The 25,077-nt window shown below is 39.6% G+C and overlaps 1 protein-coding gene and 1 long non-coding RNA gene across 6 annotated transcripts in view; one reads left to right on the forward strand and one right to left on the reverse strand.

Moving 5' to 3' along the window:
• LOC123001335 (uncharacterized) overlaps window positions 1-9,247 on the forward strand; it is a 36,691-nt gene extending 27,444 nt beyond the window's left edge. For 3 of the 4 annotated variants that reach the window (XR_008958105.1, XR_008958104.1, XR_006410132.3), the window contains one exon: window positions 2,364-9,247. This is a non-coding gene — a long non-coding RNA (uncharacterized LOC123001335). The remainder of the gene's footprint in view (window positions 1-2,363) is intronic. The other variant, XR_008958106.1, reaches the window with a different exon arrangement.
• The window catches only part of SHLD2 (shieldin complex subunit 2), a 76,653-nt gene that overhangs the window by 43,568 nt on the left and 8,008 nt on the right, over window positions 1-25,077 (reverse strand). For both annotated transcript variants that reach the window (XM_026504618.4, XM_044386251.3), the window contains exon 2: window positions 7,396-7,442. The gene's annotated coding sequence lies outside the window, so the exon portion shown is untranslated. The remainder of the gene's footprint in view (window positions 1-7,395; window positions 7,443-25,077) is intronic.

The following is a 25,077-nucleotide window of genomic DNA, read 5'->3' on the forward strand; positions in this document are numbered from 1 at the left end:
TGTGCTGCAATCTAGAAAGTGCCTACAGGCAGTGTGCTGGGGTACCTACAGTGCTCATGTCATTTCTTTCAAGGATTGCCATCCTGCGCTGTTTTCCAATGTCTGAAAGCAGCTGTTTCATATATTTTAATCCGTTTTTCAGTTTACAATAGGAGGGCAATTTTCAAGGCGGTTAATCCTACACGGGAAGATGTACCAACAGTGTACCACCGTTATTTTTTAGTGGTTGTTCTAGAGATTAAAATACGCACCTTGAAGTTATCATAGTCTACACACAAACAAAAGTGCACTAATTCAGTGTGTGAAAGTTATGACAGCATAATTCCATTTCCCTCTCCTGGCACTCTCACGGTATTATATTCTACTTCTATATAAGCTGTAAACCCCACATGTTAATATTTTTGCTTTAAATACCGGAGAGTCTGCATGTGTCTATTCCACGTGAAGGTACCAGAAAGTTTTCCTGAATACTGGTACAGGTATTTACCCTTCCTGGTGTTCCTCATTCTTTTCTGCAGACCCAAGGTTCCATCTGGTCTCTTTTATCTTTACCTTGTGGAACATTTTTTAGCATTTCTTAGCAGTTCACATCTGCTAGAGACAAATTCTTTTCACTTTTTAATCTGTGTGAAAATATCTTTGTTTTACCTTGATTTTTGTAGACTTTCTGTTCGAGATAGAATTCTAGGCTGACAGGATGTTTTGTTTTGTTTCCTTCGGCACTTTTGTGGATGTCATTGCGTTGTCTTCAAGCCTCCAGCTCTTTCTGGTGACTCTTTAGCCATAATTCATATTGTTATTCCCATGTACTTACTGTGTCTTTAATCACTTGCTTGTGAGATCTACTCTACAGTTTCAACAGTTTGCTTATGGTGTGCGTAGGTCTGGGATTTTTGCTGTTGCTGATTTGTTGGTTTCTTTTTGTTTTGTTTTGTTTTGTATTTAACCTACTTGGGGCTTGCCGAACTCTCAATTCTGTGAATTGAGGTTTTTCATCAATTTTAGAAGGTCTTGACCATGGTCTCTTCAAGAATGTTTTCTGCCACTTCTCTCCTCTTTTGAAAACTCCAAGTACACATACATTAGACTGACATTATCCCACAGGTAGAGGAGTTCTTTTCTCCCTCTCCCCTCCTCTCTGCTCTCTCGTGTGTCACGTTGAAATGTGCCATCAACAGGGTTCCACGTTCACTGATCCTATCTTCTGACATGTGAAGAAGCTATTAAACCCATGTGCAAGCCCAATCTTCACTTCTAATATTGTAGTTTTCATTTCTAGAATTTCTTTTTTTTTTAATTTTGGTTTGTCTCTTTATTTTATGAATTTTTACCTGATTTATTTTCTTATCTTATTGCTAGTAATTCCAGAATGAGGTAGCATATAGTCTTTTTTTTTAATGTTTTTTTTTATTATATTATGTTAGTCACCATCCAGTACATCCCTGGTTTCCGATGTAAAGTTAGATTTCTAGAATTTCTATTTGGTTCTGTGGTAGAGTTTCCAGGACGCTGCTAAAGATCCCCACCTGCTCATGCATGTTGTCTACATTTACCATTAGACCCTCTAGCATTCTTTTTTCACAGTTATCTTTAAGTCCTTGTCTGATCATTCTACCACCTGGATTACCTCTGGATCTCCCTCTTCTGGTGATTTCCTCTCCCGGTATTTGGTCACATCTTCTTGCTTTTTCTTGTGTCTTGTAATTATTTATTATAAGCCAGATATTCTGTATAAAAATACATTCACGATTGAAGTAAGTAATATTTCACTTCTAGAAAGAGACGTGACCCTTCTGTCAGGCCGCGGGAACCGGGGCTGAGTCAGTCTTGTTAATCTGGGTCTGGGCTTTGGCGCAGCTTTAGTTTGCTGCAGCCTATCAGTGGCTTCAAATGTTTAGAGGGTGGGAACCAGGACCTGCCCTGGAGCAGGGTCTGGGATCCAAGCCCAGGTAGGATTCCAGAGACCTGCCTGTGCTTCACGGCTAAGCCATGGGCTTTCAAACCGTGGGAGTGCTTTATATGTACACTGTGACTGGACGATTAAGTAAACAGATGGCAGATGGTGTGAGCCAGGTTTCTCACTACGAGAATAAGAGTTTACAGATAAACAAGGGGAGGAATTTAGAATGACCTATGTGGCAATGGATTTGAGCTGGACATGTCAGTATGAACTCATATTTAGCTTAATATAGATGTAGATGGGTATACATAGAAGTATTTATAGATATGTGTATATATACAGATTAGTATATGCACATATATTCCCTGGCTCTGTCAGCTGAGAGGGCCTACAAGCACAGCACTCCAGTAGCAACAAGCACATCTAACACCTAGATCTTGGTTTCCCCATTCTCTAATAAAAGGAACCAGGGCTCCTTGGAGAAATGGCTGACTGAAGGACTGTGCCAGGAAATACACAAATAAACCTGGAGCATCACAGAGTGCCAAAAGTAAGAAAGTGTACTCTCTCTCTCTCTCTCTCTCTCACACACACACACACACACATACATACACATTGATGGGGTTATGTCAAAGAGGCATAAGAGCCAATTGAAAGAGCTCCCAATGGTCAAAGGTGGAACAATTTCACCAACAAAATAAATAAAGTAGTAACTGGACTATAACCTCAAGAATAAAATAAATACCCATGAGTCCATACTGTTAAAGAAAATGGGGGTGCCTGGGTGGCTCAGTCAGTTAAGCAGCCTTCGGCTCAGGTCATGATCTTGGAGTCCCGGGATCAAGCCCACATCAGGCTCCCTGCTTGGTGGGGAGTCTGCTTCTCCCTCTCCCCCTGCTCCTCCCTGGCTCATGCTCACTCTCTCTCAGATAAATAAATAAAATCTAGGAGGAAAGAAAGAAAGAAAGAAAGAAAGAAAGAAAGAAAGAAAGAAAGAAAGAAAGAAAGAAAGGAGAGAAAGAAAATGACTAAATAAATAAATGAGGGAAAAAGAGACAAATTTCCTACCCAGGAGAATTCCAAATAATTTACAGAGATGTTCCACCCTTAAGGACAGAGAGCATAAGTACCCACTACTTAAGTGTGGGCTTTGGATAAGTGACTTCCTGCCACAGACTGCAGTATGGAAAGAGAGAAAAAAGAGTATTTACAGCGGAGAAACTTGAAACACACTACCTCAACCAGGAGATCAAGCTCAACATCAACACTGATAAGTCACGGACCCTTAATATGTTGTGATGAAAATGGCAATTAGCCTCTGTGGTCTTCCTCCCCAAAACCAAAAGCCCCACCCTAATCATGAGAAAAATACGAAACAAATACTAATACAGGGACATTCTACAAAACACCTCACCAATACTCAAAACCGTCAAGGCCATTAAAAACAAGGGAAGTCTGAGAAACTGCCACAGGCCAGAGGAGCCTAAAGAGACATGACCACTAAGTGAAATGTGGGACCCTGGATGGGACCTTGAAACAGAAAGAGGACATTAGGTAAAGCCAAAGAACATATGAATAAAGCATGGACATTAGTTAAAATTACCATACCGATATTAGTTCATTACTTATAATAAATATGTCATACGATTAGAGGTGTTCATAATAGGGGAAACTCAGTGTGGGTCATAGGGGAACTTTCGGTACTACCTTTGTGATTCTTTTATAAAACTAGAACTATTCCATGGGCTCTGTGCTCAGCAAGGAGTCTACTTGAGATTCTTTCTCTCCCTCCTCCACTGTCCCTCCCTACCCCCTTGTGCTCACTTGCGCTCTCTCTCTCTCAAATAAATCAATAAATCTTTTAAAAAACTAAAGCTGTTTCAAAAAATAAAGTTTATTTTTAAAAAAGACAAAAACTGGGAGCTCTCTCTCTGCTTTAAGCATGACTGCCAGGTTTTTCATTTGCTAGGGATTCTCTTTGCTTTCCAGTCCCACACCTTGCTTTCTGCAGCCTAGGTGACCTCTCTCAGCCTGTTCCTCCCCAGCCTTCCTGTCGGAGGGCAGCTTCCTACATCGTGGAAAGGCCTGGAATGAATCAGAGGAGTTTCTCTTACCTCTCCTGCCCTGTGTTCAGCCCCAGGGAATTGAAAGCATAGAGTTGCAGAGTGTGGGGGTGGGGGTGGGGGTTCTCTCCAGCTCTTTGCCTGCCTTCAGCCTTGCCTAACTGAAAACCTGGGCCACTTCTGGTGAGTTTCTCTCAGCTCTCCAGGTCTACTCCTTCACCCCTGCTCAGCCCCCTGCTTGCTGCGGGCGGTTGCTGTGCACTTGGAGGAAGTTCCGTGTGCCTCATGCAGGGTCTCTGTCAGCTCGACTTGCTCGGCCCAGGTGTGTGGCTTATCACCCCTGAGCATTCAGTGGAGACCTGTGGGTGAGCGCTGGCGGTGCACTTGGCTCTTTAGTGCAGGAGCAACTGGGGCTTCTCCGGGTTCTAGCCTGTCACACCAGCCCGCCCGCACGGGGCCACAACACGCCAGCCCAGAGTGTGGCAGGTTCCTCTTCCTTGGGCTGTTCTACCCCAGAGAAGCCATGGGTCTCTTCTCTACTGTGAAACTTTCATTACTCTCTGGAGTTTGGTTCATTGAGGTTTCCTTGTATCTTCACTCGCTGATGGGTTTTTAAACAATGATTCTTATTTGGCTTCTGTTGGTTTTCAGGGTGACAATAACAAAACCTTGTGACTTTGTACATCGAAAGAAGCAGCAGGATTCATTCAACACTTCCGATGGTTCACGCCACACACACCCCCGAGGCATTAAGCTTTCCGCTCAAATATCCTCTCTCTCCAAAGAAGCCTGGCCTGGTTACCCTGTCTAAAAAAGTCTCACCAGATCTGGCAAATCCAGAGAGACAGAAAGCAGATTAGTGGTTGCCAGGGCCTGGGAAAAGGGAGGGAGGAGTAGGGAATGGCTGCTTAATGGGTACGGGGTTCCTTTTAGGGGTGATGAAAAACTTCTGGAACCAGACAGTGGTAATGGGTACACAACATCATGGATGTACCTTAATGCTACTTAACTGCACACTTTAAAATGGTTAAAAACTTTATGTGTATTTTGCCACAATAAAAAATGAATAGATAAATAAATGCTTAAGCAAATGAAAAAAAATCTAGCAATAGTTTCTGGGAAGATGGAAAGATTGAACATATATACTTAATTTCATTCCTTCCCAAAATTGAGCTAAAATGCTCATAAGGTATTTTTAAGGCATAAACAAAAGTTTGAAGGCTGGAAAGCAGATGGAACAGTGGTACCTAGTAGCAGATCCAGGAAAGCTGAATCTTAAACCAGGAAGGTGGAAAGATAAAAATCAACCTGACTTGGTCCACAGAATTCTCAAAAGGCATAGGAATTGGTAACATGGTACCTCAGGAAACAGGGATGTAGGGAACACCGAATAAGGCAGGTTGGTTGAAAGCTCTTTAAGAAACGGCTTAATCTCTCCATGCCTTCCTAAATTTCACGTGCTTGGGTTAACTATGCCTCTTTCACCAAGGCAAAACCAGAGGGTTATTCTCTGAAAAGGATTTCTGAACAGAGGGAACAGAGCACTGCATGGAGAAGCCCTTAATGAAATCAGGGGATTAAGTAAACACATGTGTATACTGAATGCTGAAATCCTCAGCCTTTCTCCCCTACTCAGCCCCCAGAGAACCGGCTAAAAGTTCTCACCCACCAGGCAGGAGATTAAAAGACACTTCTTTTCAGAAAGAAGAAAGTTGAAAGAAATCGGAAACAGATACCAAGTGCTCCCTGTTAGATGGCAAAGCCAGGCCACCCGACAGTGAACTCACAGTCAATGAGTACCAGTGGTGCACTCGAAGCTTCTAATCAACTTTTAGGACCGCACCTTTCACAGCTCAGGATCACTAATCAGAGGAAAAAACAGAAAAAGAAGAAGAAGCACTTGGAGGAACCACAGACAATGTTAACAGAAAAAAACTTTTTAAATTTATTTTTAAGTAATCTCTACGCCCAACGTGGGGCTCGAACTCATGACCCTGAGATCAAGCGTTGCACACTCTTCTGACTGAGCTACTAGGCACCCCATCAGAAGAAACTTTTCAACTAAAAAAAATTTTAACCCAATCATTCATATCCTTAGAGAGGTAAGAGTAGATAGCACATGCATGACAAAGAAAATACAATGCTTTTTAAAAGAGACCTTGGAAATTTGGGTGCCTGGGTGGCTCAGTCGGTTAAGTGTCTGCCTTCAACTCAGGTCGTGATCTCAGAGTCCTGGGATTGAGCCCTGCATCGGGCTCCCTGCTCAGCAGGGAGTCTGCTTCTTCCTCTCTCTCTGCCTGTGCACTTTCTCTCTCTCTCAAATAAATAAATAAAATCTTTTTTTAAAAAAAGACAGAGACCTTGGAAATTAAACTTAGGGATATTTATATATATAAGAATAGAGAATAAAACAGATGATAATAAGAAAAAAAAAACAAATAAGGAAATTAGAGGTCCAGTCAAGATAATTCAGTATCTGTACAAGAGAGGCTGGCTCTAAAGGAGCAAAATGAGGGAAGGAACCCATGAAAGAAGACAACACAGGAGAGAGGAAATAGATGATCCAACACAGAGGAAGACAGAGCCCCTAGAATGAGAGCTGGGCACTATGGAAAAGCAGAGGCTACCTGGTACCGCAGCACTTTGCCCTGGGAGGGACTTCTTCAAGATGATGACATTAACAGAATAAATGATGTGACAGAAAACAGGAACTTTGGGCAACTGATAGAGATTCCTGAGTTCAGTTAGTGATAAGGACACAGAAAATCATATAAACAAGTTATGCCCTAAACTGGAAACTCAGTTAACATCAATTCAAATATATTACTTGAGAAACCACAGGTAAATCCCAAACAGCAAAGAGAGTCGAGAACAGTCACCTCTGAGAAGGTGGACTGAGGGTGTGGACTGAGAATCCCTGTTTGAACAATCCCTGACAAACTAAACTTGCTGAACTGTATAACCTTGAAAAAAGCGTACACAAAAGAATATGGAAGATAGGGAAAGAGTGCAGAAAACCCACCCTAACAACTACATCTGACCTCTGGAAGCAAAGAAGTCCCACAAGATTGTCCCACAAAGGAAAAAATAATGAGAACAGATGAGTTTGAGGGGGAAAAAAGAACAAGAAAGAAGTAACATTACTGCCATGCTATCGCAACTCTTGTCAAATGCGTGGCGTCAACAGCAGAAATCCGTAGGTTTCTGGGCTTCAGTTTTCTAGTCTCTAAAGCAGGTGTAACAGTATCTCTCACAGGACCGTTGGTAGGCTTAAATCAGACAATGAACATGAAGTGCTTACAGTGATGGTAGATATAAATATTACTAACACAGTTAATAATTCACTCTTCTTTAAATAATTGAAATTCTTTTTTGATATCAAATCAACCAATTCAATTGTCACAATACTGAAGAGTTTACTTGAATGCTTACCTTGTCTACTCAAACATCAAGGCTCCCAACCCTTTCACGTAGGTCTCCTAAAAAAGAGGGAGAAAGAGAAACTGACTATCCAAGAGAAACAGAAAAATTGTTTGTAAAAATACTTATCACACTAAAGAATTGACTGTACAGAAAAACTACTCAGGTCACCATGCTTTATCTTACACGTTCTAGCTGGTTATGATCAATCATTCACTCACGAAGCAAGTCAGCAATTAGAATTGAAAACTTTGTACCAACTGTACATTAACTCAGTAATGCTGAGACAAGATTTCCCCATTTCAAAATAGGCAAAGTCTCCAACTTATGCACAGGCTATCTTCTCCAAGTTCAGTGATACTTTGTTAGAAAGCTTGGGAAATATTTTTCCAGAGAAGCAAACTTACGAAATAAAGTTGAGGCCCTGGGCAATCACCAAAACCCAATTTAATCCATAAGTTCTCTATTTCTGGGCCTTTGGGTTTGTTTGTTTTTTTTTAAGATTCCCCATATAAGTGAGATCATACAGTATTTGTCTTTCACTTAGCATAATGCCTTCAGGTTTCATCCATCTTTTATTTTTGTAAATAGCAAGATTTCTTTCCTTTTTATGACTGAATATTCCAGCGTATGTGTGTGTATCACATTTTCTTTATCCATTCATCCACTGATGGACACTCAGGTTGTTACTATGTCTTCATTGTAGATAATGCTGCAATGAATACGGGGATGTAGATAACTCTTTTAAGATAGTGATTTCATTTCCTTCAGATATATACCCAAAAGTGGAACTGCTGGATCATATGTAGTTCTATTTTTAATTTTTTGAGGTAGATTTCTGATTTGTAGTTTCTGCTCTACTTCTAATTAGTACAGAAGCTTATCAATTGCAAACTTAATACCATGTCCCCCAAAAATATTTTTAAAAAACTTTTTGAAAGAGTCGGTATTCAGACAAAAAGATCTGATTAAAACCTAGTATTTCTCTAGCTCAAATGCAGCTACATATTCTTAGATATTTCAGAAGTAAAATAGATATAAAGTTACCCAACACAATAACAAATTATTTTAGGCACCAAAATAATTGTAAAAATAACTGAAAATCATAGGTTAATACTATAGAATTTAGTAAACAACATATTTAGTGTCCACAACGATACTTATTTTCACAGTTTAAAACCTGAGAGAAATTTACCTAAAAAGAACTCCCTTAATTTTTCATCACTCTAAGAAAACAAATCAATCTCTATAATGTACCCACATAGGAATAAAGATTAATTTATCCTAGAGAGAGAGAGAGAGAGAGCTCACTTCAAGCTTTTCAGAATGACTGATAATCTCATTTCTTCTTCCAAACACAAAAGTCATAGACTGCCAACTTAAATGAGATATGGCATAAAAAGCACTTAAGCTCCAATCTAGCATCAGAAATTATTCCATAAATGTTATTTCTTTTGAGCACCCTTTCTGCTCTAAAATTCTATACCCCCAATAAAACCAACTTACTTTTTTCTTTATAATGATTTCATTTTCTGTAAATTTATGAAGGCTATGCAAATATTTGCCAGAACAAATGGAGGAGGTTGAAGAGTTGATACTGACTACTGACAACAGTGGAAGCAGACACAGGTAATGTCATCAGCCAAAGAGACAAAAGCATCTCTAAACTACCTACTACATTAACACAATATCCTTGACATCGAGATTTTTAGGTGAGGTCTTTATGTGATAGTTTTGAAAAATTTTGTATATCCAAGAAAATTTAATCATAAATAATTAAATCTATGTGATAGTTTTGAAAAATTTTGTATATCCAAGAAAATTTAATCACAAATAATTAAATCTATGTTGAACTTTGTTTCAAGAATGTTTTCTGTTAAAAGAGCAATGTTTGGGACGCCTGGGTGGCTCAGTTGGTTAAGCGTCTGCCTTGGGCTCAGGTCATGATCCCAGGGGATCCTGGGATCCAGCCCCGCGTCGGGCTCCCTGCTGGGTGGGGAGTCTGCTTCTTCTCCTTCTGCCCCTCCCCCTGCTTGTGCTCTCTCTCTGTCTCTCTTCATCTCTCAAATAAATAAATAAAATTTTTTAAAAATAAAAAAATAAAAATAAAAAAGCAATGTTCGATGTTGTGGCATTAGTAACCTATGTAATAAAACATGAAATCCACTTAGGAAAAGTGGAGCAGGAACCTCAATATATCACTTTTAGAAACCTATACTTATATGAAAGCAAACATCATCAATTCCAATCATATTCCAACTTCTAGGAGAAGTGGGTGAGTAGAGGAACAAGAGGGCATGAAAATTTTGACACTATTTCTATGGTGTGGGTTTATATTTTAATGTTTTCATTTTGAAAAGCAAATAGGCAAATTGAGACTTCCATCTGGCTTGTCAGAAGGGCTGTCATTAGAACTAATAGTCTCAGGTTAACATTTTAATAAACTTTTCTCTCATATCTTCAAGTACCTGAAATACACGTTAAAAACTACGGAACGTGATGCTGCTCCTTTGGAAAACATCTGGTGGTTCCTCAAAAAAGTTAACATAGAGTTCCCATGTGACCCAGCAATTCCACCCTAGCTATACACCCGGAAGAACTGAAAACATACGTCCACACAAAAATTTTCACAAATGGTCATAGTAACATCATGCACAATAGCCAAAAAGTGGAAACAACCCAAACATCCATCAACTAACCGGTGGATAAATAAAATGTGGTATATCCATACGATGGAGTATTATTCATTTTTTTTAAATTTTAGTATTTAATAGAGAAATGCAACGTTTAAAAAATGTCATGTCAAATGCAATAGCAGCCGATTAACTTATTTTACTTCAGATACAATAGAAAATGCCACTTCCGGGGGTGCCTGGGTGGCTCAGTCAGTTAAGCACCTGACTCTTGGTTTCCACTCAGGTCGCGGTCTCAGGGTTGTAAGATCAAGCCCCCCATTGGGCTCCGCACTCAGCATGGAGTCTGCTTGGGATTGCCTCTTTCCCTCCCCCTCTGTCCCTCTCCCTGCTCACACGTGCACACACTTTCTCTCTCTAAATAGATATATAAAATCTAAAAAAAAAGGAAAAATCAGGTTTCTGCCAAACCTGATTCTAGGTGAGGCCAACTTTAGTCACCTACATAATCATATGCCCAATGTTCATTCACAATCTTCCTGGCTGCTCTTAACAGGGTTTGAATAAAGTAGGCCCTTAATATACATGAATTAATTACATAAATTATCAGATTAAATAAAAGTCTCAACTTAAAATAATAAATCTCTTAGCACCTACACAAACCAGGCACTGGAACCAGATGTTTTATACATACTATTACTCATATCGACCTCACGATACTTTACAGACGGTTAAGTAACTTACCTAAGGTCATAACATAGTCAGTTGTAAAGCCAGAATTCAAACCAAAGTCTGTCAGGGATACACTCATTTTTGTTGAAACATTCCAAGTGTTGGCTACAAAGGAATGTATTTTCAGTTTAATTGGCAGACACTCATATTCTCTTTTGAAAATGGCTTCTAAGTGTTTAGGGAATGAGAAAGTTCTTGAGAAGTGCTTGAAGAGAATATTATTGAAGAACAAAGCAAGGTGTCTGGGAAAACATACAATGCACTGTGTGCCCACTATGGTGCCACATGCTGTGCGGCTGGGTTGTTTTTTTTTTTTTTTTTTAAGATTTCATTTATTTATTTGTCAGAGAGAGAGAGCACAAGCAGGGAGAGAAGCAGGTTCCCGCTGAGCAAGGACCCCAATGTGGGACTCGATCCCAGGACCCTGGGATCATGACCTGAGCCAAAGGCAGATGCTTAACCTACTGAGCCACCCAGGCATCCCTGTGCTGGCTATTTTAAATGCATGAACACCCCATTGTTACAACAATCCTGGGGCACAAATATTGGTACCTCATTTTTTACATAAGAGGAAACTGAAGCTTAGAAGGTTCAAGAAGGTCCAAGTTTACAGAAGTCGAAAGGCACAAAATTGGGATTAGAAATCAAATTCAGTCCATCAGGAAGTATTTACTGAGTGTTTACTAGATATCAGGGCTAGAAGACGTACTTAGGACAGAATGCTAGAGATCTCCCCACATACAGCTCAAAACAAACCCATTTTCTTTTTCCTTAAGGAGTAAGTCATTGGGAAATTGCAAAATCTCCATAGATTTTTCCTTTAATAGCTTTGTTTTCAATAATTACTCATGCTTTGGTTAGATGTGTTAAGTACTGCCCCCTAAACTCCAAAGTTGACTGCCAGGAAAACTGAACAAACCTCTAGTAGCAAACATAAAAATAGAAGCGAAGTCTGTCCTACATGCATGATTTTGAACATATTGCTGGATGTAGAGAACCACTTTGGAAAATAAACTTCGCATATTCTGGAGGATGGATTAAACCCTTTAGCATTCTGTGAAGCTTCTGAAGGTCTGGCAGATTTTAAATGACAACAGTGAAATTTCAAAAAGAACAGGATAAGTCAGCACCAGAGCTAGTTTAACATTAATAATAAGTGATCTAATAAATAGGTCTATGTTTGCCCAGTCAGGTTTTGCTTATTATGTCAGTTGGAAAGCCGGAAGGAAACTGGTTTTAACTCCCATACAACCTGTATCAGGAAAACATCACTTTATCAGAAATGTAGCTGATGTCAGCGTTAACACTGAGGCAGTTCAAATTAAAACTGACCTTTCTTTTCCAACTATTTTTGCTATTCATTCATGGTATAGAATTGAGAGCAATTAACATTTGTCATGGGCTTTCTATGTGCCAGATATTACATGAATGTTCTCATTTGATTCTCACAGCCACCCTGCAAGATATTAACCTTGTCTCTTAGAGGAAGAAGCATAAGTTTTGAGAAATGAAGTGACTTTTCTAAGGTCACATAGCCTGTAAAGAGGCAGAACCAAGGTTCAATCTCAAGATGTCAGTTACCGTCATGTTCCAAAGCACTAAAAAGCTGTCAGTTTATCTTGTAAAGAAATTTTTATTAAAAAATTTATAATAATATAAGAGCACGGAAAGAACAGTAAAATAGTGATTTGGATTATAAAGTGTTTTAGTACCTCAAAAGTAGTGTAGAGTGATGTTGACTTTTTAAAAATTCCTAGGAAGGTCATAAAAGAAACATAAAATGCCTTGAAGTCGAAATACTAGTCTTTTAATAACATTTAAAATTAACAAAAAAATAGGGGCGCCTGGGTGGCACAGCAGTTGAGCGTCTGCCTTCGGCTCAGGGCGTTATGGGATCGAGCCCCACATCAGGCTCCTCCACTATGAGCCTGCTTCTTCCTCTCCCACTCCCCCTGCTTGTGTTCCCTCTCTCGCTGGCTGTCTCTATCTCTGTCGAATAAATAAATAAAATCTTTAAAAAAAAAATAACAAAAAAAAAATATAGCACTGAATATAATCAACAGAGAACCAAGTTTAAAAAAAAAAAAAAAGAGTTCTATTCTAAAATAATGGTGTTTAAGAGACTGCACCAGTGCAGGCTGGCTGAAGGCAACACTTCCCAGTTAACTCCATGGAAAACTAATCCCTATAAAAATACTGAAGACAATGAGTTTCCATTGTTAAGCCAGTTTGAGAAATCCTGCACTAAACACTAAACCAGTCTTCTTTCCAGTTACAAATAGTACAATGTAATGCTTGAAAATCCTCGGGAGCCAGTCTATCTGGGATGGAGTCCTGGCTCTTCCACCAACTAAGCCATGTTTCTAACTTTGGGCATGTTATTTTACCAACGTGGACCTCAATTTTCTCATCTGTAAACAAAAGGAGGTAATTGCGGAAGACAGACTTGTTGTGAAGATGGATACATGTGGGATTGTTGGAACAGAGCCTCAAAATACTAAGTACTCAATAAACGTTAAATTGTTAGTGGTAATGTCGTTTCCCTGAGCCTTTATTAAGCTGATGAAAGTTGACGTTCATGGTTAATCACCTAGTGGGAAAGGGATATGGTACGTAGCTTCTTCTCAAACTCATATGATGGAACCCACTTTTTCACTGACCATCAAGAAGACTGCTTAATGTCTTTAAAACAAAAACCACAACACAAAAACCATATTCTGAGAAATAATAGAGAATTTCATCACTAAAATAAAACCTGTTTAAAAAACAACACGGTTAGTGCTTCCCAGTTGCTGAACACATCAAGGTGCTAGAAGGGTAACATGTCCAGAGTGGGCGTGGAAGTGCTCCTTCCCCCATACCCTGCCCTTCATGGCTCTTCCATTTGGCTGTTCCTGAGTTGTATCCTTAATAATAGAGCATCTCCTTACAGATTCCAGCACATGAATTCAGTGCCCAGAACCTATACATGTACTGAAATGAAACACCATTGTGTTTTCTATTCCATACCTGACACTGTCTTCAAGCGAACATCATCTGCCTCATCAGATCTGTCATTCAATTATCCAGAATACTGTGTGTTACCTGTTCAGTCATCACCCAGCCTGGAGTCATCTGACTAAGGAAAAAAATGTTTTCCATTATCAAGATATGGCCATCTATGTAAGTCTCATATCCTCTGTATAGATTTGAAGATATTCAGATAGTGTTTTTTGCATTTGGTGTTTATTGTGCCCATTTGTAAAATTTACAGTCATTGCTGGAAGTGCCAATTATGTTACCCTATCATTAAGAATTTTTCTTTCTTTTTTTTTTTTTAAAGATTTTATTTATTTATTTGACAGAGAGAGAGACAGCCAGAGAGAGAGGGAACACAAGCAGGAGGAGTGGAAGAGGAAGAAGCAGGCTCCCAGTGGAAGAGCCTGATGTGGGGCTCGATCCCATAACGCCAGGATCACGCCCTGAGCTGAAGGCAGACGCTTAACGACTGAGCCACCCAGGCGCCCTATATCATTAAGAATTTTTCTAAGCAATATGTTAGGATCTTCAGAAATGCTTATAGCCTTTGATCAAACAAATCCATTTCCAAGAACCTACACTATGGAAATAAATAAAGAATACATGATAAAATTTTATGCAAATACACATATCATAACATGGTTTAATATTCTAGAAAATTAGAAATACAGCTGACCCCTGAACAAAGTGGATGTTAGCGGCATCGACTCCCACTCAGTCAAAAATCTGAGTATAATTTTAACTCCCCGAAGACTTAACTGATAGTCTACTGTTGAGCCAATTACATAGTTGATTAAGACCTACTTTGTATGTTATATGTATTATATACTATATCCTTACAATAAAGTAGGCTAGAGAAAATAAAATGTTATTAAGAAAATCCTAAAAATGAGAAAATACATTTACAGTTCTATATTGTATTTATTGAAAAAAATTCGCATTAAGGGGACCCGTACAGCTCAAACTTGTATTGTTCAAGGGTCAACTGTACACAAAAAGTCTAATTTTAGGGGAAGGATTAAATACAGAGTGGTACATTCGTTCTATTATGCAGTCATTACAAATGATGTTATAAAGGTTATGAATAATGCTACATGAAAAAAGCAGGTTACAAATATAGGTTCACAGTATAAGCATAAAACAACAAACCAACAAAACACCAAATAATCAAAATATAAGAGAAAAAACTAAATTAAAAAAAAATACATCAAAACATCAACTGTGGTTGACTTGAGCCACAGATGACCCTTCTTCCTCCTTTCCTGTATTTTCCAAGTTTTCTTTACTGAGTATGCCTTTCTGTTAAAATATTTCTTAAAAACTCAAAAAAATAAAAGGTCATATTTTCTCTCCAAAATTTTCATTAACTCTTACTTGCCACCACCTAGCCTTTGAGCTAAAGTTCTAATAAATGACAAAAGAAATGATGTGAGGTGGACTGGCCTAGTGGTTAAAAAGATTGAAAAAGGGGCACCTGGGTGGCTCAGTCGGTTAAGCATCTGCCTTCAGCTCAGGTCATGATCCTGGGCTCCTGGGATCCAGTCCTACATAGGGTTCCCTGCTCAGCGGGAGCCTGCTTTTCCCTCTCCCTCTTCCCCTCCCCCCCACTTGTGTTCTCTCTCACTTGCTCTCTGCTCTCTCTCCCTCTCCCTCAAATAAATAAATCTTAAAAAAAAAAAAAGATTGAACATATTAAGACATGATTTTTTTTCAAACATTATCTATTATTTTGTGAGAGGTAGAGATGGTTATGTATCCAAGGAAATCATATTTTCTGCTAGCAGAATTGTTCTCAGTTTGCATAGTAAAACCATACACACCAATATTTCTTTTTTTAACTTATTTTATTTTATGTTATGCTTTTTTAAATTGAAGTATAATTAACATTCAGTATTCTACTAGTTTCAGGTGTACAATATAATGATTCAACAATTCTACCTATACATTACTCCATGCTTATCCAGGTAAGTGTTCAAGAGCACATACCAAGGCTCTGTGAAAACACCATGCATCATGATTCTAAGTCTTCCTTAACCTAAGGAAGTCTGAAAGCATAGTTTAAAAATACCAAAAAGCAATGTAGTAGAAAATTTTGTTTTAAGAAAGGCATTTTGGGAGAGGTAAAACTTTGAGAGTGTGGTCTTGCAACTTTATAAATGGACACATTTTCTAATTCCAAAAATAGACATTTAATATGTAGCATTTTGGGTTATATTTTTTAACTTAAATCTGATTTAAATATTGCTGCAGGAGTATTAAATTTTGAAGTCATCAAGGAGATCATGAATCATTCTTACTGCTATTCCCTCCTTTTGGGCCTCGGTACTTTTTACATTCCCCCTCAAGCTGGCATTAGGCTCTCAAAAGGCCTGACAACTTAAGATTTCTCACCCCAATTTGGACTCAGGATTATCTCTACCCACCTACCCACCCCTTAGACACAAGTTTGTCAAGGTCAAAAGATCAGGTGAGCACCAATCGCTTCCACCCTGCCATCCCCTCACCAGGGCTAACCTTCACCAAAGAAGAAAACAGCCCCACGCTAGAGTTCTTTATGACATGCTGAGCAAAGGCCACAGATTGCTAAACCTTGCTAAGTAGACCTGAAAACAATGAAGTCATCTAGCTCTGTGCATAACCCGGTATGTCAGTCTGTCAGCATAAACATACTTTCCCACAAAATTAACAAAAATTTGGAGATCAGCTAAGACCACCATGTTTTTCATCATTATCACAATCATCCAAAACATAAGCCCCTCCAAGTAATTCCCCTTTGCCGCTGCACTCTGATCTCATTTCTGCTATGTACTCTCCCCTCCTTGACCATCACACAAATCCACTAGCCATACTTCCTGATAACCCTTTACACTGTTCCACTGTAAACTAACACCCAAAACCTTGAACCAACTTGAGAAACCATTCCAGCAGTCTTCTTGTCTAAACTAAAATCTGAGTGCAGCCATTCTATCTCCCCTCAGCAAACATACAGCATGGAAGTCATTCTTTGTTCACTATCGAGGTTCTTCACCCTCATATCAAAGTACCTCTTTTGAGGTGTCTGTCCTGTTCCTACCTCCCTCTCCTTGTTTCCTCCATCGACTGTCCTCTGGGTCATTCTCCCACATTCACCAAAGACTTTGGAACCTGGTTCAGAATCTTCCCACCCCTTGCTCTAGAACCATTCTGAGCAACTCACGTTCTGTGGTGCTGACTCCTGTTAACACCCTAGCTTTACACTTCCCTTATCTGCTCAACCCCAGTAACCTTCACTTTCTCTGCTTCAGTAACCCATTCCATAGCCAGCTCTCACATTCAGTCATAACCAGCAACTGCTCCTCTTAGTTAAGCTTCAATTTAACTTAATCTTAAATTCCAACATCCAGTCTCAACCACTTCATATCCCAACTGCCACTTTCTGGTTTCAGGTGTTCCCTGTTCAGCTTTGGCTCAATGACTCATCACTTCAAACACTGCCACTGCTGGAAACTCTTGCCTCCCTTTCTGCCACACTGGCCTGTTAAACCCAGACCAAGATCAATCCATTTGTTCAACTTGTCTGCTCAGACACTCAGGTTGCCGAGCCCTGAGGTGGGGAGGAAGATCACTCACACAACTACATATACCAGAGCCATGAAAAATGTGTCATTACAATTCTTCTAAGTAATCCTGCTAAGTTAGCCCTCTCATTTCCCCCAATAGCCTTCTCAAAATTCTCCCTTTCTCCTCAAACCTCCCCTACAATCACCATCTCCTTCCCCTATAATCTCAGCTAATGACTTTATCTCCCCCACCTCATTGGAAAAATTCACCAAGTGTACCGAGGCCCCAAATTCCTCATCTACGACCCAAACACTTCTTGGTTGACACCATCCCTCCTCCCATTATTCCCACATCAGTGCAAACTATATTCCTACTCCTACTCAAACCCTGTATCTTTACTCCATTCCCTCTAATCCTAAGGATAATGTTAAGTCAATATGTTAAGTCTCACATACCTCCTTCTTCCTGTATCAACTTCACCCTTTCTACTGACTTGCCTGTGAAGCATATCACTATGCTGATGTCTCTCTCATCTTGACGCAACATGCGCTCTACCTGCTATCCTTCAAGCTTCTGGAAAAGAATGTCTGCACTGCCTCCCCTCTCTTGCAACCGTTCACTCTTTGTCCTCAGCAATCTGGCTGTATCTCTACCACAGAGACTCCACTGACATTCTTCCGTTGAAGACAATCGATCAGCTCCTTGATCTCTGTCCTTATGTCAGTTGATAGTTGAGACATTTGACACTGTTGACCACTATTTCTTAAGACTTCTCAGTTTTCATTTAACAATATCTACTGGACACCTACTTTATGACAAGAACTGGGGATAAAATGATGAACAGGGCACAGTCAAGCCCTCAAGGAGCTTAGAGTTAAGTGGGGGAAGTTTCTATGATAATTCATACTCCTCTTTCAACCTTTCAGGTCACTCCTTCCTTTCTCTACTCAACGCTTAGAGACTGATACTCCCTCAGGACTCCTTTCTTTGTTCTTCTCACAACCATCCGGGGATTACCATGCGCACATTGCTTACTCACTGATGATGACAAAATATAGATCTCTAGCTTAGAAGTCTATCCCGAGCTCTGGACCCACTCACTCTCTGTGAAAAAATACTGGTACTTCAATATCTCCCTATCTTGATAGTAACCTCTGATGCATAAAAGTTTTGAATTTTGATGAAGTCAAATTTATCTATTTTTTTCTTTGTTTGTGCTTTTGGTATCATATTTAAGAAGCTGTTGCCTAATATAAGATCATGCATATTTACACCTACATTTTTTCTAAGAGTTTTATACTTTCAGCTTTTAGATTTAGGTCCTTAATCCATGGAAACCATAACTCTCAAAAGCTAAGAATTTCACTTGCAATATCTAAGGGTTTTTTAAATTCTAAGACCCTGGCTTTAAATACCACAAACCAAAGCAAGAAAACTTTGCTGGCAGAGTTTATACTGTAAACTACCACATACAGGAAGTGGCAAGTGATGGCGTAAGTGCAGTTCTCCCATAACAATCGAGAGAACATAAAAGGGGGGGAGGGGAAGGAATACAGAGAGAAAGATGAGGTAGAAAATAGTTAGCTAGAAGTTTGGAATTCTTGCCTCTTATCCCATCTGAGAAAGGGCGAGAAAAGTCTCTAGTATGTTTGTGGGGAAGCCCCAGAAGAGAAGATAACCATCTTTCCCTTTCCTAAGTTATGGTCCAGGGAACTGCAAGTATTTTAGCAAAACCTTGCACCTACCACTATATCAGTGTTAATAGCCAATGACATACCCAGACCAATTCCTGAAAAGTTGCCTCAGAGACCCAAGCACATCAGCACGGTGTAGAAACTATTAAGAAGTTTGCCTTGGGCCAGTGTGCCCAAAAGAGCCCAGAATTAAGGTGGGTCCAGCACACATAGACCTGTTGACCAGAGGTCATGGTAGTAGCAGGGACATCAGCCTGAGATGCAGCAGAGCAGACTATGCCATTCAAGACTAAGCCAGTCAAGGTACAGCTTAGCAATGGACAAGGACGAAGAGTGGCCCAAAGACAAGATGCCCCCTCCACAATGCCAGGAAAAATTATAAGGCTTCTCGACCAATACTCTCTACCCCAGAAAAAAAAAAGGCAAGAGCTATGTGGAAAAACAATTTTTCCAAAGGACTGATTATTTACCCAAGGGTCTGAGTGAACCCAGAATTAATGAAGTTAAACTAGAAGCTACTGACTTTATCCCAAATTGGCAAAATTGTCCTCTACTACTCAGTAGATATAAGAAGCTCCAGAGCGAAGGAAATTTTCGTTATACATCAGTTGGGCTTCCAGCTGTACAACAAGTAAAATGTAAAGCCCTCGTCACGTGATCTACCTCTCCAAGGGACAACATGCTGCACTAAACATGGACAACCATAATCACCCTGGTTTCCTCCTATTCCCAAAATATGCCAAGGTCTTTCCTGTATTAGAGATCTTCCACATGCTGTTTCCTTCACTCGTTCTCCCATGGGTCTTTAAACAGGTTGCTCCAATACAACCTTTAGCTTCAATTTAAATGTTTCTTCCTTGAAGAGGCCTTCTCTGACAACCTAAATAAAGTAGCACAGCACCTTATGATTTCCAGCTAGCACACTCCTCGAAACCTCACATGCCCACTAGAATAAAAGCTCTGTTCTCACCTGTCTTGTTCACCAACTACCCCAGTGTCTGGTCAACAACAGGGGGTCAATGAATAGTTCCTACAGGAATTAATGAATCAGAGTAAAGTGTGATAGACAAAATAAAATTTAAAATCTTTTGACAAATCCAAGTATTAAAGAATTTTAAAAATTAAAAGTAAAATCACCATATTTCCATTTGGAAATCAAAGTCAAATAAAAGAGCATACATGAATAAGTTTCCATTTCTATTTTTAAAACAATGCAATTACAGAGCCTTAGAAAATGGTTATATGAAATTACAGAGTAACTTTTCCAGGCTAAAGCCTCTTAAAACAGAAACATAAAACAGAAACAAATACAACAAACCATCAAGATGAGTTTCTTTGATGATGATGATGATGATGATAATAATAATAATAATAATAATAATAATAATAATAATAAAATTAGGTGCACAGGAATAAAACTGAGCCTACAAAAATTTTACTGAGGAATAAAAGAGACTGTCTGGGGGTGCCTGGGTGGTGCAGTCGTTAAGCGTCTGCCTTTGGCTCAGGGCATGATCCCAGCGTTCTGGGATCGAGCCCCGCATCAGCCTCCTCTGCTAGGAGCCTGCTTCTTCCTCTCCCACTCCCCCTGCTTGTGTTCCCTCTCTCGCTGGCTGTCTCTCTGTCAAATAAATAAATAAAATTAAAAAAAAAAAAAAAGACTGTCTGAACATATTGGGAGATGCTTCAAACTCTTTTCATGGTTAAACAATAATGTAAGATATCAATTCTCCTTACATGAATCTATAAACCTAATGCAACTCCAAGTAGAATACAAAGGGATGTATTTTTTAATGTTAATCATGATCAATATTAGACATACTTAAATAGGAATAATAATACAAGTTTCAGTTTTCCAAAATGAAGACCTAGATTCATGCCAACTCTTCTTATGAAAACATCTAAAAACACAAGGTGAAACATAAAAACCAAATTCTTTGCCACTAAGAGATAACAATATAGCAAGGAATTAGCCAACTGAAGCTATTAAGAGAAAACCAGGAATCTAGAGTAAGTTAGCATTGGAGCTGCTTTTGATCTGAGGGCATTTGATCATGAGGTTTGAAAATACACATTTTTGTTTGATGGTGTCATGGGGTACTAGAAACATAATTCAAAGACAGGATCCACACAAAATGATGAGCCTAATAAGAGAGTGTCCCCACAATAACCTGTAACTCTAAAGGGCAACACCCTCAGGTTAACAGTCATTAGAAAGTAAACCAATGTGCAGGGGCGCCTGGGTGGCACAGCGGTTAAGCGTCTGCCTTTGGCTCAGGGTGTGATCCCAGCGTTATGGGATCGAGCCCCACATCAGGCTCCTCCACTATGAGCCTGCTTCTTCCTCTCCCACTCTCCCTGCTTGTGTTCCCTCTCTCACTGGCTGTCTCTATCTCTGTCAAATAAATAAATAAAATCTTTAAAAAAAAAAAAAAAAGAAAGTAAACCAATGTGCAAAGTCTTATAACCAAGATTTGCATTGTTTGATGGTCCAGGAAACTGCAAACCTTGGATTAAGTGGCACCTTGCCTGACCTTGCGCACCTATAGAATGAAGCACAAAAAAATAAAAAGTTGGAAAACACAAAAAGAATAAGAAACACAGACGATAAAGTAAAGGAGGATAGAATTAGAGACAGTATAGGAAGAGGTAAACGTTCTAGAACCTGAAATTGCAAATGTACAACATTGCAAATGTTCTAGAACCTGAAAAGATCTCCATCTCTAGATTCAAAAATTGCAAAGAACAAACATCCAATAGAGGATATTGGTAAAGCCATTAAACCGGTCCAACAAAGAGACTCACTATCTGGTGAGCTGCTGCACCTAATCTCTTGCCATTTTTTCTGTCTCTCCCTCCCTCCCTAACAGACCCACAGACACACACACTCGGGCCACAGCGAACCACGACACAGTTACCTAACACAGACCATTCCGATCAGGCTTTTTTGGTTTAAATGGAAGACATTTCGACCAGTTCTGAAAGTAGGGCGAAGGATATTATAAAGAGACACATGGATTAGAAATAAAACTAAAACTGGAAAGCCATTTTTCTGACCAAGACACATCATGGGTTTCTGGCCAGCATTTAGACTGGACATGGCTGGATACTTGCCCAAAAGGCAGTCAGTCATCTGTAGCCTGAGGAACAGGAGATGAAGGTCACAGGGTACCAAACATGACCATCAAAAAGAGCTGGGAGCATAGCAGTGATCATGATTAAGATCAATGGTAGAGCTCCAGGTAATTCAGCAAAAAGCATGTTGGTCAACACGACAATTTGGCTGAAATGACAGTTAAAAATCTACCTGTGCCAATGTTAATTTCTTAATTTTGATACATGTATTGTGGCTATGTAAGATGTTATCATTAGGGAAAGATGGGTGAAGGGAACTCTGCAGCATCTTTGCACTTCTATGCATCTAAAATTCTTTCTAAAGATAAGTTATTTCAAAACAAATTATTATAAATAGAACTATTTCAAAATAAAAATAAAATTTAAAAAGTGGAAAAACTGAACACATCTAATCTAATCATTGTTTTTTTCAACAGTATCTTAAATACATCGAGTGCTTCTATGAGCCTAGATATATATTTTTAAGCATTATTCTTTCATATTTCTCATTTTTCAGGTCTTATCTTACTCTTCAAAATTCAAATTCAGGGGTGCCTGGGTGGCTTAGTCAGTTGGGCATCTGACTTTTGATTTTGCCTCATATCATGATCTCAGGGTGTGAAATCAAGCCCCACATCAGGATCCATGCTGGGTGTGGAGCCTGCTTAAGATTCTCTCTCTGCCTCCCTTCCTTCTGCCCCTCCCCCCTCCTCACTTGTGCTCTCTCTCTCTAAAAAAAAATAAAACAAAATAAAATTCAAAGTCATTTTTTGCCAGTTAACTGTTTTAACTGATAACTATAGAGAAAAATTAGGAAAATGTAGATGTTCCATAATGAGAACCAGTATGAAAAAATAGTAATGTGGATTAGAAATAACATGAGTCTGCAGAAATAGACTAGGAACAAATCTAAGCATCCCTTGTTGTCCCATCTGTTCTGTTTCTGAGCTCAGACAGCAAGAGTTGGGTCAGCGAGGAATACCTGTAGTTGAAAATGCACAGTCATCGCAGGCTGATGGGGCAGGCTTTCTGCTATTCTCATTCACACACTTTTTAATTTTTCTCTAAGAAAATGTTAAAATAAATGAAAACCATAAGAGGCAAGGAACTGGAATTTCTCAGGGTTCAGGTTTTTTAGCTTTTTCCCATTTAAATTTTTTCTGGTTAATTTAAAACCAATTGTGATTGCTTCTCTAATGTTTCCTTCACCTTTTTTTTGGTGTTTGTATTGTATAATGAAAGAGGCAAGAGAGAATGTCAATTACAGAAGATAGCCAAAGTCTATAATTCTTTATAATACTTATTAAAATATACCAAATAATTGTTATTCAAAAATAATTCCATTTTATATCTGACCTAGAAAAAACACATGAGGGTAGGGATACATACTTGCTTTAATTTGAGCCTCTCATCACAACTGCCCTTGTTCTGGTAGTCCTGACACCTCTTCTCTCTCTGTAATAGTACCCTCCTACCAACATATTGCTCTTCATTGATACTTCATTTTTTTTTTTTTAATAGCTGATCAGAACTTTCACTGTGGCTGGCTGGTGATTCTAGAATCTAAGAATCCCTTTGTGTTTCATTGGTTTTAGACGGCCCTCCAGGAATACAACTATAAAGATTCTATCTTTGACAAGAAAACTGTGGAGGGCAAATATATGTAAAGGGCACTTTTACGTATCTGCCCCATGCATCTTCAAAATAGTCTTACGTCGGGGCACCTGGGTGGCTCTGTCCATCCCGTAGGACTCTTGCTTTAGGGTTTGGGGTCTCAGGGTCATGGGACCACCCCCCAACCCCCCACCTCCACCTCCACCCCCCTTCCCCCGGGGGCATGGAGCCTGCTTGGGATTCTCTCTCTGCCTCCGCCCCTCCACCCCCCCACCAAGCCCCCCCTGTGCATGCACAAGCTCCTTCTTGCTCTGTCTCAAAAAAAGTAGTCTTACACCAAACCGTGCTTCTGATACTAGGTACGATAACACAGAGACCCCAATGAGAGAGACTGTCACACTTCCCCTTAGCACAAACAAAAGAACTTCTAATTTCAACAAAAAGACCAGACAGATTAGCCCTCCTGTTGATTTAACTCATTTGCCTGTGTGTTACACCATTGACAATAAGTTGCTGGTGGCAGCTTAATCTGAAGATCCAACTAAATCATTTGAGCATTTGATATGTCTTTATAATTCCCAGACTTGCCCCCAGAAGTTGAGGATGGGTTTCCAGTTTCTGTTCTGTTCTCTTGTCTGGCAATTGAGTAAACACCGTAGCATGTAGATACTGCCTTATAAGCTGTCAGTGCCGCCTCCCCATGCGCCGACCCCCGCCGCCGCCAAAAAAAGGCATATTCTTAAAACAATCATTATATAAAATCTCAGGGGAACCAGACTCAGCAAATGTCTCAGAGTAGAAAACATGAAACGTAATGATAGTTTCAAAGGGAACTAGACTCTGTAGATTTCTTGACGTAGACAACATGAAACCACAAGCATAATTCCCACCGTTATATTTAAGAATGTTTCATCCCTCTTAAACTGTGCTTATATTATTCTAAAAGAATATATTATCACAATAAGAGAACACAGAGCAGGGATACCTGGGTGGTTCAGTGGGTTAAGCATCTGCCTGTAGCTCAGGTCATGATCCCAGGGTCCTGGGATCAAGTCCTACCTCGGCTCCTTGCTCAGCAGGGAATCTGCTTCTCCCTCTCCCTCTGCCTGCAGCTCCCCTTGCTTGTGCACTCTCTCTTTCTCTCTCTCTCTGACAAATAAATAAATAAAATCTTAAAAAAAGAGAGAGCACAGAGCAGGTCAGTTATTTTCTGTGGCAAATCCAGCAAACACGGGTGGTTTCACAATTATTCCTCCTGCTCTTTCTCCTTTCTGTCAAGCGCCTGTATTTTAGAAGTTCAAAGCGTCAGAAAACCCTCCTTCCGGACTCCTTTACAGCAAGGGGCACGG

The sequence above is a fragment of the Ursus arctos genome, unplaced genomic scaffold, assembly GCF_023065955.2.
Source record: "Ursus arctos isolate Adak ecotype North America unplaced genomic scaffold, UrsArc2.0 scaffold_7, whole genome shotgun sequence".
NCBI lineage: Eukaryota > Metazoa > Chordata > Mammalia > Carnivora > Ursidae > Ursus > Ursus arctos.